General features: G+C 37.5%; 2 long non-coding RNA genes across 2 annotated transcripts; both read left to right on the top strand.

Annotated features, from left to right (window-relative positions):
* LOC109832376 lies at positions 394-3,429 on the top strand. The gene is made up of 7 exons (XR_002244736.1): positions 394-518; positions 594-649; positions 747-801; positions 1,353-1,469; positions 2,182-2,269; positions 3,125-3,213; positions 3,307-3,429. It is a non-coding gene; the product is annotated as an uncharacterized LOC109832376 (long non-coding RNA).
* On the top strand, positions 5,140-7,141 carry LOC109832375. Its single transcript, XR_002244735.1, has 3 exons — positions 5,140-6,125; positions 6,511-6,684; positions 6,840-7,141. It is a non-coding gene; the product is annotated as an uncharacterized LOC109832375 (long non-coding RNA).

Genomic DNA, 15,202 nt, shown 5'->3' with positions numbered 1-15,202 from the left:
CCATAGGCCGATTTGGCCCGGCCTGGCGCCGGGCTGCCGCCCGCTCGCCGTCTTCTCTCTCCTTCACATCTCCGACAAAGCTCCCCCCGTCGGCCCCTCCCCTTCCCCTCCGTCACCCACGTCCAGTGCGATGTCTCCGACCCCGGCGACGCCCTCTCCAAGCTCTCCCCCCTCTCCGACAACCTCCGAGTCCAAGCCGTCGCGCCGCCTCCGCGTCCCTCCCCTCCCCCCCTCCAAATCCCACCCAGCCTCCACCAAGAGCCGCCAAGAAACCCTAGATTGTGTCGACGATCTCCAAACGAATCTCCTCAACTTCTTGTCGGCGCTCCCCCCCTCCAAATCCCACCCAGCCTCCACCAAGAGCCGCCAAGAAACCCTAGATTGTGTCGACGATCTCCAAACGAATCTCCTCAACTTCTTGTCGGCGGCAGAGCCCGGATTCCTCGACGAGCTACTGCCGCTCCAGCGGGCACGTGCTTTCCTCGTGCTCGCCCAATCCGCTTCCTCTTTGTTGGCAGGTATAAAGCCCTAACCCTAGCTCATTGATTCTTTTGCTTTCATAAAAATTCTTTTTTCCCTTTTTCTTTGAGCAGCAAGATTGAGGTGCAGTGGAATTCGACCAGATGATCATCCTATCAAAACTGAGATTGTAAGAATTTATCTCGATTTTATCGTCTAATATTTTTGTGGGGTTAGTTGTTTTCTGCTAAGAGATTGATAATTAAGCATATGTGTTTAAATCGTAGGAGAGATTGAGCTTGTGTGCGGGGAAATTGGAGCGATTTGGTAATTGGAACTAAGGTATTCTACTTTTGTTGTTAATTTATCTCATTCAAAAGACGTCTTCTCAGTCTTTTGAGTTTTGACTCGGCTCTTCATGAATTTCTTTATGAGGGTAAGGCTACTGTCTGGATGTTATACTGTAGTACTTAAAAAAAAACTTTCCTTCCCTTGATTAGCTGTGTGCATTGCTTGTCTATATGAAACATGCCGTTACTTGACTTCTCTACCAATTAATTTGTTTTCATTTTCTTCTTGCATACATAATCGTGCTTCATGTTCTGTATTCATTTCTATCTATTTCAGTTGCAAGAATAGTAGCAGAAATTGTTTTGTGCTATCGATTTTTTTAATTACTTTATCTTTCCCTGGAAAAAGACATGTTTCCTACTATGTCGACATAAATTGAATGTTATACTATAGTTTATCCTCTAACTTGGTCATACCTTCTGTCTTTAGATTTACTAATAATGTGGCAGAGATATGTTTTCGTGACTTTAAGTTTAAGATTTAGATTTTCTTTCAATTAGAATATGACTTAATTTGCTAAAGTTATGTTTTCTTTGATGCAGGAGAAGATAGAATCTGCAACAGATATACTTAAGGAAATTCTAAACCCAGTAGTCGCTGAAGCTGAAGAAGTTTCATGGCCTCCAAGGGATCCTGAAGCTCTCATATTGATGGAAAAAGTAAATCACTGGTTTGGAATTTATCTAAATCAAGTTGCCTACCTATTTCAACAGTAATACTTACTTTTAATTAATACCTTACATTAGTCCTTAGTTATGTTCATCTCAGTGCAGACTCTTAGTTCAATTCTTACTCTTAAGGAAAAGTTTGAATTATTAATATGAGACCTGGATATACTTCTATTATTAAGCGATAGAGGGTTCAAGATAACATAATAAACATGGAAATTGGGAAATGCTAATATGGATGTGTAGAAGAACTGGAGAACGTAAGTATTAAACTTGTACATCATGTGAGAGTTGGTTTTTGTAGTTGTTGGCAATAATGTCTCAGGTGGCATCATGTGAAGTGATGTTCTATGAGTGCCTTCCAGATGTGTAATAAAGAGTTATGGTGTTCTTAACTGGTCAGGGGTAATTTTACTCCTAAAATAATATGTATAATTTGCAACTGAACAATTTCTATTTTGCTAGTAGGATTTGATTTGAAACTCAAAATCAACACCAGAGGAGAGCTTTAAATTAAGAAGTTTAGAAGTGTTATAGAGACATAATTATCATTAGATGTTTCTTTTCTTTCTGTTGCCTACTATCTCCATATCCTGTACATCAGTCCATTGCAATATAACATTTCTTTTCTACCTGCTAGTGCATTTACCATGTTAGTCAATGCTCGATTAAGTTTCTAATAGTCTTGACATAATTATAAAAGTAAATTGGAGAGGAAGCTCTCGGAGGCAGCAGGGAGAGAGGTGGTTCTTTGGTTCATGGAAGAGAAGGCAGATGACATCACGAAGCAGGTAAAAGAAATTAAACCTATTCAGAGTTCTGCTGATTTTGGGAAGTTGAGAAATGCAAATTTAAGATTATGTAGTTACAAAAGTTTGAAATTATCAGAATGAAAGTAACTTAATATGAACTGAATATTTCTTTAGTTAGATTGGAAATATTTCTATACTCTTGTTGTGTTACATTAACATTGTTTTAACATTACTATGTTTAGTCATTGTGTATATAGACGTGTCTGCGCAAACTCAATGTCAACATAATCAACTAGTGATAGTTTGGCTTGGATGATTTTAAGTTTGTAATGAAGTATATGGACTCTCACACATTGAACACCTCAGGTTTAATGTTTAACTTGTGCTCAATTCTTAACTCCCTAAATTTGATTATTGAAAGTGCTATTAATTAAGTCTCCCAATTAATTCTTAACTTGCTGTGATATTAGTTTTTCAAATCACTGGAATTACTAATAAGATGGGTTAATTCTTAAGTTCGTGTGGTATTAGTCCCTGCTTTGATATTTTCAAATCTGTCAGTTATATAGAACACGTAGCTAATGATTTTCATGTTTCTTGCTATATCATTGTCGTGCTTGCTTATGTGAATGTCTTCTGAAATCTGTTGTCTGGTCATGACCTTTTGAGATCACAGTACTTGTTGAGATGCTCTAGTATATGCTTAGTTAACATCATGTTGTTAAGAGGTTTTTTGTATTCTCAGTGAAAACAAACTTATGCAATAAGACTTCCTAGAGCTCTTGTGAACAACTTATGCAATAAAACTTATGCAATATTGTATTCTCAGTTGTAACAGTACTGATCTACTTTAATATTTTTGAGGGAAACTTATATTTTTATTTGGTTTATCAGATAAATACTTGCAATGGTTTTTATTGTGATAGCTTCAAGCCAAACAATGAAACGAGTCCTAAGATGTGGACAGAAAATTGGACTGGCTGGTGGGTATTTTTCTAAAATTTTCTTTTATATTTTTATTTTTTATGTTTTTTCTGTATTTATATTATACTTTTGATGATTATACGTATTCACAGTTTTAAAAGTTGGGATTCACCAGATCCTCATAGGCCCGCAGAGGATGTAGCTTTTGTTGTTGCTCGATTTTTCCAAAGAGGAGGAATTGTGCGTAATGTTGTGCGATGGAGCATACAGAACCTCTTGTAAATAATTTATGTAAAAATTTGTAAAAAAATTATGTATCTCTCTACTATTTTGGTGAATGTATTATTTGAATATAATGGGATTTGATATTGGAATATAATTAGATTGTGTTGGATATGAATATAATTTTTTGTTGTTCAATATTGTGTACATGCACCCAAAGTAGATTCTAAAAAAAAAAAACACTGTAGCATAGTATCCTAGACGGAAATTCTGTCTAGGATGCTCAAATTCCGTCTAGGATGCCTTTTTTAACAAAAAAAAAATTAAAAAACATCAAATTCCGTCTTGAATGAGTATTCTAGACGGAAATTTCCGTCTAGAATACTCATTCTAGACGGAATTTTTTTCCGTCTAGGATGAATTATTCTAGACGGAAATTCCGTCTAGAATAATCCGTCTAGGATGTATTCTAGACGGTTTTGAATTTCGTCTAGAATATTCCGTCTAGGATGTATTCTAGACGGAATTTCCGTCTAGAATACTACATCCTAGACGGAAACATACTAGACGCGTATTCTAGACGGAATTCCGTCTAGAATAAGCATTCTAGACGGAATTCTGGGTATCCTAGACGGAATTTTCCGTCTAGGATACCTCATTATTTAACAGTTTCAGCCATTAACCCTTTAGACCAATCTCCACTAGTAGAAAACCACGTATTCTAGACGGAATATCCTAGACGGAATTTTTTCCGTCTAGAATGTATTAAACTAGACGGAAAATTTCCGTCTAGAATATTCCGTCTAGGATAAAACATTCTAGACGGAAATTTCCGTCTAGAATAGTATCCTAGACGGTTATTTTATTTTTATTATTATTTTTTTAAATTTATAGTTATTCTAGACGGAAATTTCCGTCCAGGATACAGACTAGACGGAAAATTTCCGTCCATGATACGTGAAAATTTAAAAAAAAAATTTAAGGCGTCAAAACCCTGCCCCCCTTCTTTTCCCCCCAAATCGAAAGAGGAAGGAACCCCCCTTACGGGCTCCTTCATCCCTCGACCGCTCCGGTCAGACCCCCTCAACTCCGACCTCCCCTTCACGAGTCCCCTCCTCCGCCGTCTCCTTCTTCATCTTCAAAGCCATCCACCTCCTCGCCGCCGGCAGCTCCAGCTCCTCCTCCTCCTCCTCCAGAAAAGAGAAGCGCGCCCTCCAATTCTGGCTCCCTCCAATCGAGGGCTCCGCCGCCCTCAGCATCATCCTCGCCTTCGCCTGGCCGGGACGCCACATCATCAACATCATCCTCTGGTCCACCTTCGGCTCCACAATGTCAGCAGGCATCCTCCTCCTCTGCTTCGCCATCTCCGTCAAAATCTAGGGTTTGTTGCCGATCAGATCCAAGGGAAAAAGAAGATGGTGAGGGGATTGCTCGGAAAGCTCGCGTCTCGATCTCTCTCCATCGCTGGGAAATGGCAGCAGCAGCAGCTCCGTCGCCTCAACATCCACGAGTACCGGGTCCCAAACCTAGGGTTTTTTTCTTCTTCTGATTACTGATGCTATCTCGTTTTGATTCGTTAATATCTGATCGATCTGACTGATCTCGTGTTTAACGATCCGTTTTAATTTTGCGACAGGGTTCGGATTTGATGAGTAAGCATGGGATTAATGTCCCAAGGGAGTTGCCGATCAAAGATGTTTTCCCTGGCGAAAAGGTGGTAATTTCGTCTAAATTTCACATGGAAATGTGTCTGCCTCAGGGTTTTCTTTTGTGATGGTATCAAAGAAATATAAATAGATGTAATAATTCTGGCATAAATGTTACTGAAATGGGAAAAATTGGACCTGGTAGTGAGCCATTGGTGTTTCTTTTCTGAAGCTAGCATTTATTTGTTGGATTTGGTTTCACGAACATTCGCCTGCATCTTTGTTCTGCCAGCTCAAATTTGGTAACTCGTAGATAAATATAATATCGCAACTAACTGCTTATGTGAATGTTCGTTGACGGTTATTTAGCTGTAAAGTTGAATCGATTTCATAATTATTTGTAATAGTTTGATAAATAATAGTTAGACAAGTTAACCCATTGTGAGTTGATTTTAGAAATTATGTCACTCACTTTGAAGAAAGAATCGTCTGAACAGATTATTATCAGGTTCATATTTTCATTGCCAAGCATAGGTGCAAAAATTATTGACCCAAGAGTCCATACGTTGACCCTTTTGTACTCCATCAACATCGTCCTCTTGATACATGTTGCTTGAACTCTGCATCCAATATTTTTCATCTCCAAGCATTCCTCAGGTCTTCATATAGTACTAAAATCTCTTGATACATTTTGCTTGAACTCTGCATTCCTCAGGGTTTTTTTTCCCTGCTTGAGGCCTGCCACGTGGCCTCTCGACGGATTGAGAATTGGCCAATAGTTGATCTCTGCTGTGTTTTTTTGCTTGATTTGTTTGTTTTTTATTTGATTTCTGTAACCTAGAGAGCTCTTCGTCGACGATCACGTGACGATGCGGTTTACGATTGAGAATTGCCGCTTGATGAGGATCTCCCTGGAATGGGTCAATTCTATTGCCTCCATTGCGAGTAATTGGAATTTTCTCAATGATTTAGGGTTTCTTTGTTTTTTGTTTGTTTTTGGGGTAAAAATTCTGATATTTGTTTGTTTTTTGTTTCTGCAGTCGATATTTTTCTAGCGAGGCTGTGATGGTAGCGCACAATGGATCCAAGAGACACAGGAAGAGGTAGTTTTTGCTGTTCTTCATTCTGATTGTCATGGGTTTTGTGACTTGTGTGTTGAACTTTGTAGTTAAATCAGTTCGGTCATATAGTTGTGCTGAATAGTTATATATATTCGTTTGGGTTTAGCGAGTTGTCTACTTCTTATGTTAAATGATGAAACAAATGATGGGTCAAGGATTGTTATGTGAATGTGATCTTAGTGAGCAATTGGCCGATTTAGCTTCTGGGATGTGTTAGTTTCTTTGTAATGTAGACATGTCCTTCTTGAATATATTGAATATATTGTTGCTTTTGGATTTGTTATATGCTTTGCTTTTGTATTTAAGATTCAAATATATTGTTGCTTGGTTCAAATTTTGTTCCTTATGTTGTCTTTACTATTTTCAGGTGTCCTTCTTGAATATTGACAATCAGTTTGTTCAACATGTTACTGGAAATATCCTTTCTTCCCTGTCCTGCTTGCTGACGGAATTATGTACGTTTTTAAGATCATCTGTAGTTTTTCTGGTGTCAGATTGCTGGGATTGAATTCATGGAATCTGAATCGTAACTCCTTTATAGGTAAACAAATGGCTTGAATTTATTCATATGCTGTTGATTAGCGTAGACGCATCAATTTCAAGTATTGGTTCTGCGATTAATGAATGATAATCATGTTGTTTTATTATCTATGTTTGCTAGTGCTTCCCTTATCTCATGATTTATTATTTGCATAGGTTTACTCTGAAACAAAGAACTGCCAAAGATGCCAACGGAGATATGTGAGGCATAACATCTTCTTTACACAGGTACCTGTTGATCTTGTTATCGATCACTCAGTTCTGGTGGATGTGGCGAGATCAGCGAATGTTGTTCAGGCAAATTAATAGGAGTCTTAAAAGGAGTTTCTGAATGGGATAATCCCAGATTCGAGGGACTTAAACTTAGTATCATATTTGGAGCAAGAGTGTGAGAAGCGGGGAATGCTTGTAAATAATTTATGTATCTTTCTAATTTTTTTTGGTCAATGTATTTTTTGAACCGGATTAAGAATGATCTATGCAAAATTTGGTACATTCGAATATAATGGGATTTGGTATTGGAATATAATTAGATTGTGTTGGATATGAATATAATTTTTTGTTGTTCAATATTGTGTACATGCACCCAAAGTAGATTCTAAAAAAAAAAAACACTGTAGCATAGTATCCTAGACGGAAATTCTGTCTAGGATGCTCAAATTCCGTCTAGGATGCCTTTTTTAACAAAAAAAATTAAAAAACATCAAATTCCGTCTTGAATGAGTATTCTAGACGGAAATTTCCGTCTAGAATACTCATTCTAGACGGAATTTTTTTCCGTCTAGGATGAATTATTCTAGACGGAAATTCCGTCTAGAATAATCCGTCTAGGATGTATTCTAGACGGTTTTGATTTCCGTCTAGAATATTCCGTCTAGGATGTATTCTAGACGGAATTTCCGTCTAGAATACTACATCCTAGACGGAAACATACTAGACGCGTATTCTAGACGGAATTCCGTCTAGAATAAGCATTCTAGACGGAATTCTGGGTATCCTAGACGGAATTTTCCGTCTAGGATACCTCATTATTTAGCAGTGGCCTCCAAGGTTGTATCTTAGAATCTATCCGAAAATAATCTTTTGCTTCAATCTTCCCGCTTTTTTGCATGATCAAATTTCTTCCAAAAAACATCAATTCACTGCTAAAAAATTAGGCATCCTAGACGGAAAATTCCGTCTAGGATGCACAGAATTCCGTCTAGGATGCGTATCATAGACGGAATTCCGTCTAGAATACCCGTCTAGAATGTTTCCGTCTAGGATACAGTATTCTAGACGGAAATGCCGTCTAGAATACATCCTAGACGGAATATTCTAGACGGAATTTAATTCCGTCTAGAATACATCCTAGACGGATTATTCTAGACGGAATTTCCGTCTAGAATAATTCATCCTAGACGGAAAAAATTTCCGTCTAGAATGAGTATTCTAGACGGAAATTTCCGTCTAGAATACTCATTCTAGACGGAAATTAATGTTTTTTAATTTTTTTTTAATTTTTTTTTAAAAAAGGCATTCTAGACGGAATTTTAGTATCCTAGACGGAATTTCCGTCTAGGATACTTTGCTACAGTAGTTTTTTTTTTTGTACATAATATTGACCAAAAAGAAATTATATTCATATCCAACACAATATAATTATATTTCAATATCAAATCCTATTATATTCAAATAATACATTCACAAAAATACTAGAAAAAAATTGTTTACAAACTTTTACATCAATTATTTACACGAATTCACATAGGATTTTCCCTTCGCAATCAACTCATCATCATCACCACTCTTCTTATTAAGCCCAAGCCTATTCTTCCTTGCCTCTTCTTCTTCAACATCTTCCTCGCCTTTGTCAGAATGATCGCATGTATCTTCGCTTTTCACCTTCTTGGAACGATTCCCTTCAGCCCCACCATCATGCATGCCTTTCACTTTAGCAATCTACAAGTAGCTATGTTTCTGCCTACAAAATGCATCCCACATAGGAAAAGTTTATGACTTTCAATTATTTAGGCATACAGTTCTTTCAATTTGCTAACAAAATGACCTACATTGTTTCCAATCACCAAAAGATGAAATACCCTTCAAATGTGAACTATCAGAAGGGGAAAAACATTCTTTGCCTACTTGCATAGCAGTAATGTACCAAGGCAATTACATTTGTTATCCAAACTTTAAAAATTATGGTTGCATTTGCAATAGTCAAGATTGAAACAAAGCATTAAAACAAGAAACCGAGTTCGTTAATGTAGCATAACAACAATAATAATCACCTTATTAAGTTGCAACATATATTCATACAAGCTTTAGAGATCAAAGCTCATAGACAAGAACAAGAATACATATATTCATTCAAATAAAAATACAATGCAAATACAAAGTAATTAGTGAACACTGCATTAGTGAAGACAAAAGGAATGATTACCGAGGAAACTATTTTCGAAAACAAAAATCACGAGTTCATCGCTGAAAATATCCTAATCTAGGTGGCATAGAAGAAAGGCTACATGGATACATGACTGAAAATATACCTCTTTTACAGTTTTTGTTAACGTACCATCACTCTGATTCATCGCTCTTCATACTGGAATACTCATACTGGAATACGGACTCCATGACCTAAAACCCTTGCCCTAAGAGAATCCAGCCTTCTCCATATGGGCAACAGGAACCGGACCTGCTAAAACATTAACAAATGATAGAAAATGCATCGATCAGCACATTCCCTCTTCTATCTAATATTTAAAACAGAAACTATACCTTTCTTCTTCAGCTGCAACTCTACCAACAATATTTGTCCGAGTCTTCTCTACCTATATGCATGATACTATTAAGTGTCAAATTATGTATGTAAACACAAGTGGTTGTTAGCATAACTCATCCAAATAGTAAATTTCAAAAATTATAAACTACACGATAAATTAAGAAATAATCCAAACATATCAAATTGATCCATAGTAAGGTAACTATACTGCCCCCTTCAGTAATGATATAGTGTTCATGAATTGTATGTTTAATAACTCCTTGTTCGTACTAATTTTGTAGCAAGTGTTGTTTGAGCTAACATTAACTTTTGAATTAATACTATATTGTATGGCTTATAAATAACTAACGTCAGGGGTCTAAGAGTGGCATTGAGCATAAAGTGCACATAAAAGAGTTTAATTAAGAACTAGAGCTAGATTCAGAGTACACGTGGACTATTATAAACCATGAAGTTTAATAAAGCTCATGATATGATCAGATGCTTTAAGCTGAGACATGAAGAAAGCAAAATTAAGAAAGAAGTAGAGATCATGTCCACATGCTCCAGTTACAGCTTTAAATGCTCAGCCATTAAAGGCTTAAAGCCTCTTCATTAGCTGTTACTTGAATAATTTGCCGAAAAATTATATTAATAGTTCTTATTATTGTCCTTTCTTTCTTTCATTTGGTCAAAGGTGCATCTAGATGGAAAATCATCCCAATTCGCTAATCTTGCTCATGTACAATTATTTACTACTTCGAGACTACAGTCCATCACATAATTATATTATCAGTAATTTATTTCTATGAAATGAATCGACATCCCCAATAAATAATCATATATCATTACTTATCAATCTCCATATGCCTTAGCAAACGCAGCTCTAAAAGATAAATAAAACTATAGTGAAGTTCTATAAATCATCTATCAATTTGATGTCAACAGTCTCATACTTCATCAGATGTTATTGTTAATCCAAGCCATACTGTCTTTTGGATAACTATATAATTCCTAATATTCACTCTTCTTCAAAATGAAATGGCATCAACAATTCCATAACTAAACGCATCAGGCCCTCATTTCTCCCCTTTGATTGAAAAATTAGAAATCAGCAAAAATTACAAATGCTACACTCGCGTAAGGTCAGATCGTAGCTTCAATACCCTACAACACCATTCATATGGAAAGTCGAAAATTGATAGAATCACCGAATTCAATCAAATTAAGCAGAAATCGAGTAAAAACTGGTTAGGGTTTGATCTCACATTGAGCCTGGCAGCGGAGAGATACGCGGTGCTCGACTCCCAGAGAAAGAACTCCTTGTCCCCGGCCACCGTCTTCGCGCACGTGAGCCCCACCTCCTCCGCCACCGCCGCCACCACCCCCTCCCCCCCTTGCAGCGAATTGTACGGATTCTGCGCCCACAAAATCGAACCAACCCCTACAATCAACCTCTCGAGATCGAGAAAGTAAACCTAACAACAACAAAAAAATTAAAAAAAAGGGAAGGGAACCTTTCTGTTTTCGGGAGAGCTTACGGTGATGGCGGGGGTGACGGAGAGATCTTTGTGGCCGGAACGAAGGGGGCGACGTTGGCGGCGACCCATTGAGAGGCGAAGGACGGGGAGTTCGCGAGGTTGGGGATGTCTCCGTTGGCGGCGCCGATGATGACGGAGATGTTGGTGCCGGCGAGGGATTTGAGGATGGCGGGGTCGGCGCCGTAGAGGCGGAGCATTGAGATCGAGGTCGAGAGGAGGAGCTTCGCGGTCGCCTCCGGTGGCGGGAGATTGTCGGCGACCTGGCCTTGGAGGGAGAGGGAGGAGAGGGGGAGGGAGGGGCCGGGGGTGTGAGGTTGAGGATTTGGGGGGATGAGGCTGATTTTATGATGAAAATTTTCATTTTGGGGGGGAAAGGAGAGCGGCTGCGGGTTTTGACGGGGTTTTTGTTTTTTTAAAATGGCCAGGTATTCTAGACGGAAATTTTCCGTCTAAAATACTATTCTAGACGGAAATTTCCGTCTAGAATACCTGATTATTTAAAAAATAAAAATAAAGGAACGGATTTTTCCATCTAGAATGTTTTATTCTAGACGGAATATTCTAGACGGAATATTTCCGTCTAGAATAAAACATTCTAGACGGAAAAATTTCCGTCTAGAATATTCCGTCTAGAATATTTGATTTTCTACTAGTGATTATTCCCTCCACTCATTTCCTCTAACTAGGTGTCAGAACATCTACGATGATTTTATAATTGTTCACACAATGTATTATGTATTGATTGATGGCTTCGTTGAGCAAGTTTCTGCAAGTTTTCTTCTAGCTCCATTATACTTTACCGTGGCCAAGAAACTAGAAAGCATGGTTGGTTTTATCTTAAAAAGAAAGAGCATTGGATAGTGTATTCGGTTGATGAATATAATTTTAAGATGCTCAATGTCAGTTTCTATTTTAACTGTGAATCAGTAGTTTGATGCCATGACTGAGTGTGTCATTAGATATATTGCTGCCTGCACGAGGACTGAAATATCGAGTAATTATATCTCTACGCTAAGAGTTTCTTTTTTCTTTTCATTATGTAGAATGGGAATTTTATATCTAAAACTAATTTCTTTTTTAATTAGATCAACTATAGCTTACTTGCAAACTTCAGTCATCTGATAAACGATAAAAGCAGGATAAAGAAAATATGTGTATATAAAATACTACAAAATATTATTAAAACCACTAAAATATCTGGAAGAAAGGTCTGGAAGTAAAAGAATATAGATACACTGCACTCATATACAGAAACTAATAAGAAATACAAAACCAACATTTCGATGGATATCCTACTACAAGTTTTCTGCAAGTTACCAGGTTGCTAGAGGAAGATCGAACTATAGTCATAAATTAAGGAGGAGATGTTTGTTGATGCTCAATATCAAACAACCAATTAATCTAGAAGAAGATGGTTGCGGGGTGATGAAGAATGATGGAGGGCCAGCTCCCTTCTTCAACTTTATGTCGGGTTCTTGAACTACGATATCTGAATCCGCTGCAAAGACTAGAAGAACAAACCCGTAAGAGGGCGGGGACTAGTTCCCTCGTGGTACCTCCGACGGTCAAATTAGTTGATAAACGTGAGCTTGAGTAGATTTTAGAACTAAGCGTTCTTATGCTATTTGCATTAGAGATCATCATCTCTCAGTTTAGATCAGGAGGAAGATTTAAATTGCCCCGAGAGTTGTTTGTTAGGTTAGATTAGGTTACCTTTTTTTCTTTTTTCTCTCTCGGGGTCCCTCTTTCTGATGGTGAACAATCTCCATATTTAGAGTGGATGTCCATGACAGACTAGTTATTTCGGCCATGCAGAATAGTGGTGGCAAAGAGTAAGCTGGAAAGTGAGTCATCCCTAGCTCTACAGGTGTCAGCTGGCGACTGAAGGGGAAGTTATCTTAGCATGGGAGATGGCGTCTCCGTGATATTCAGGAAGTGACTTGTGAGCGTGGCAGAAGGCACATGGGCATTCTGAGGCGTCCCTTGCTTTACAGGTGTCGACTGACAACTAGAGGGGAAGTCACTTCAGCTCTGTAGATGATGTCTCCACTTTTTCAGGAAAGTGATTGAGCTGACAAGTTGTGAAGACTTATCAAGCTAAAATCTGGATAAGGCTTATTCGAGGTGGACTGAGATGTCGACATTTGCTCTGGGGAGAGGCTTGAGACCGGAGTCAAGTCCTCAATTTAGTCGACAGCAGGGAACGTCCCTTAAGTCGTTTCTAAGAAATATCCTGTGAGTGGTTGAGTGCCCTAAATAGGATCGTCCTTAATAATAGGGTCGACCAGCACCGCCTTTCGTGTCGACTTAGAAGTATCGGCTTATTTGGGAGTTTAGGATCTCTCGTACCGGCTAGTATCGCCTCTTGTGTCGACACTAGGGTATCGGCTTGATGAGTAGGTAGGGCCAAGGCCTCTGCAATTGTGCCTTGTGCTTATCCTTGATAAGATACCAAGGTCTTGATATTCGACTGAGGAGTTGAATGCCTAGAACTCTCGAGAGTTGACTCCCTAAGGCCGAGAGATGACTGTGGGAGTCGACCAAAGGGTTAAGCATGTTTTGCTTAGGACTCTTATCGTATCATTTCGCAAATATTGTATCTTGGGTGAGTGAACATCATAACAATGTTGATGTTATAAATATATGAGTATAGTCCCATATTGCATACGATAAGAAAGAGTAATGAATTTAAAATAGGAGATGGGGTAATACCTAGTAGCTATATAACTTTTGGGTTAAAATTGGTTCTTAGCTTCTATTTAAGGCTCATCAACTCTGAGTCAAACATATAAAAAGTCCAATGTGAAACTTGAAGATGCTAGTAGAACCCACGGATACCCGTAAGAGTGATAAAGCCTAGTTAACCCCACGAGTGAAGTTCCTACTAATGTTTCTAGCCATGTGCTAAATATATGGTCATGTTAGCCTACTAGTGATGGTGTAAAAAGGTTAGTGAGTTAGCCGACGAGTGAAATGGTGCAAAAAAGAGTGATTCCCATGTAATATTGAGGTATAGTTGAGTTGAACTATACTCACAAATAATCATGTGCTAAATGCATAGACTTGTTAGCCTATCAGTGAAGTGGTGCAAAAAAGTTAATGAGTTAGCACATGAGTGAAGTGGTGCAAAAGTTAGTAAATTCCGTGGAATGTTTAAGTATAGTTGAATTGAACTATACTCACAAATTAAGGAGAAATTATGAGACTGTTAATATGTGAGTATAATCCCAAATTAGATAGGATTAAAAAAAAAATTTGTGTTTAAAATAGAAGTTGGGACCAATGCCTAGTAACTATAATTTTTGGAGTAAAATTAGTTTTTACCTCTCCGTTCCTTCCCATTTTATTGGAGTATTGTTTGTTTTAGGGATAAAATGCATTTTATTCGCCCCAAACTTTTTTCCTAGTTGCCAATATCTCTCCTTTGGAAGAACTATTTTACCCGTACGTATAGCTTTTATAGATTAATATTATATTAGTAAATATTATAATCTATGTTTAATCTATTTAATCATTAGCAAAGCTCTTAGTCTCGAAGAATACAATACGAAAATGCATCTATCTGCATAACTTTAACATTAGTCCTATCCGTACTCCTCATTAAAAAAATCTAGTAAATAATCCTAACTTAGAAATGAAATTCAAAATTTTCTAAATAAAGTATTGATATTTATATTAAGAATATCATGATTTAATGTAGATGAAAAATAAAACATATTAATTATTAATAAATCATATTCTTTAGTTACTAAAATACTAATATAAAATTTCATACACACACGTGTGCGCGCACACGTTAATACAAACTTGGTGATTGGTAGTGAGGCGGCTAGTTCTCATCCACTTATTTAAAGAGAGAGCCACATTCATATGGGTGCACATGTATTAGATGATTAAAAATAGTTATTTTCTACTTTAGACTATTTAAATGAGTGGATGAGAATGAAACACATTACTACCAAATACTAAGTTTGTGCGTTACTTGGTGATTGGTAGTGAGGCGGCTAGTTCTCATCCACTTATTTAAAGAGAGAGCCACATTCATATGGGTGCACATGTATTAGATGATTAAAAATAGTTATTTTCTACTTTAGACTATTTAAATGAGTGGATGAGAATGAAACACATTACTACCAAATACTAAGTTTGTGCGTTTAGTTATTTTCTACTTTAGACTATTTAAATGAGTGGATGAGAATGAAACACATTACTACCAAATACTAAGTTTGTGCGTT

This window comes from Asparagus officinalis, chromosome 3, assembly GCF_001876935.1.
Source record: "Asparagus officinalis chromosome 3, Aspof.V1, whole genome shotgun sequence".
In the NCBI taxonomy this organism is placed as follows: domain Eukaryota; kingdom Viridiplantae; phylum Streptophyta; class Magnoliopsida; order Asparagales; family Asparagaceae; genus Asparagus; species Asparagus officinalis.
Note: the sequence above shows the minus strand (reverse complement) of the source record. Positions and strands in the feature narration are given on the sequence as shown.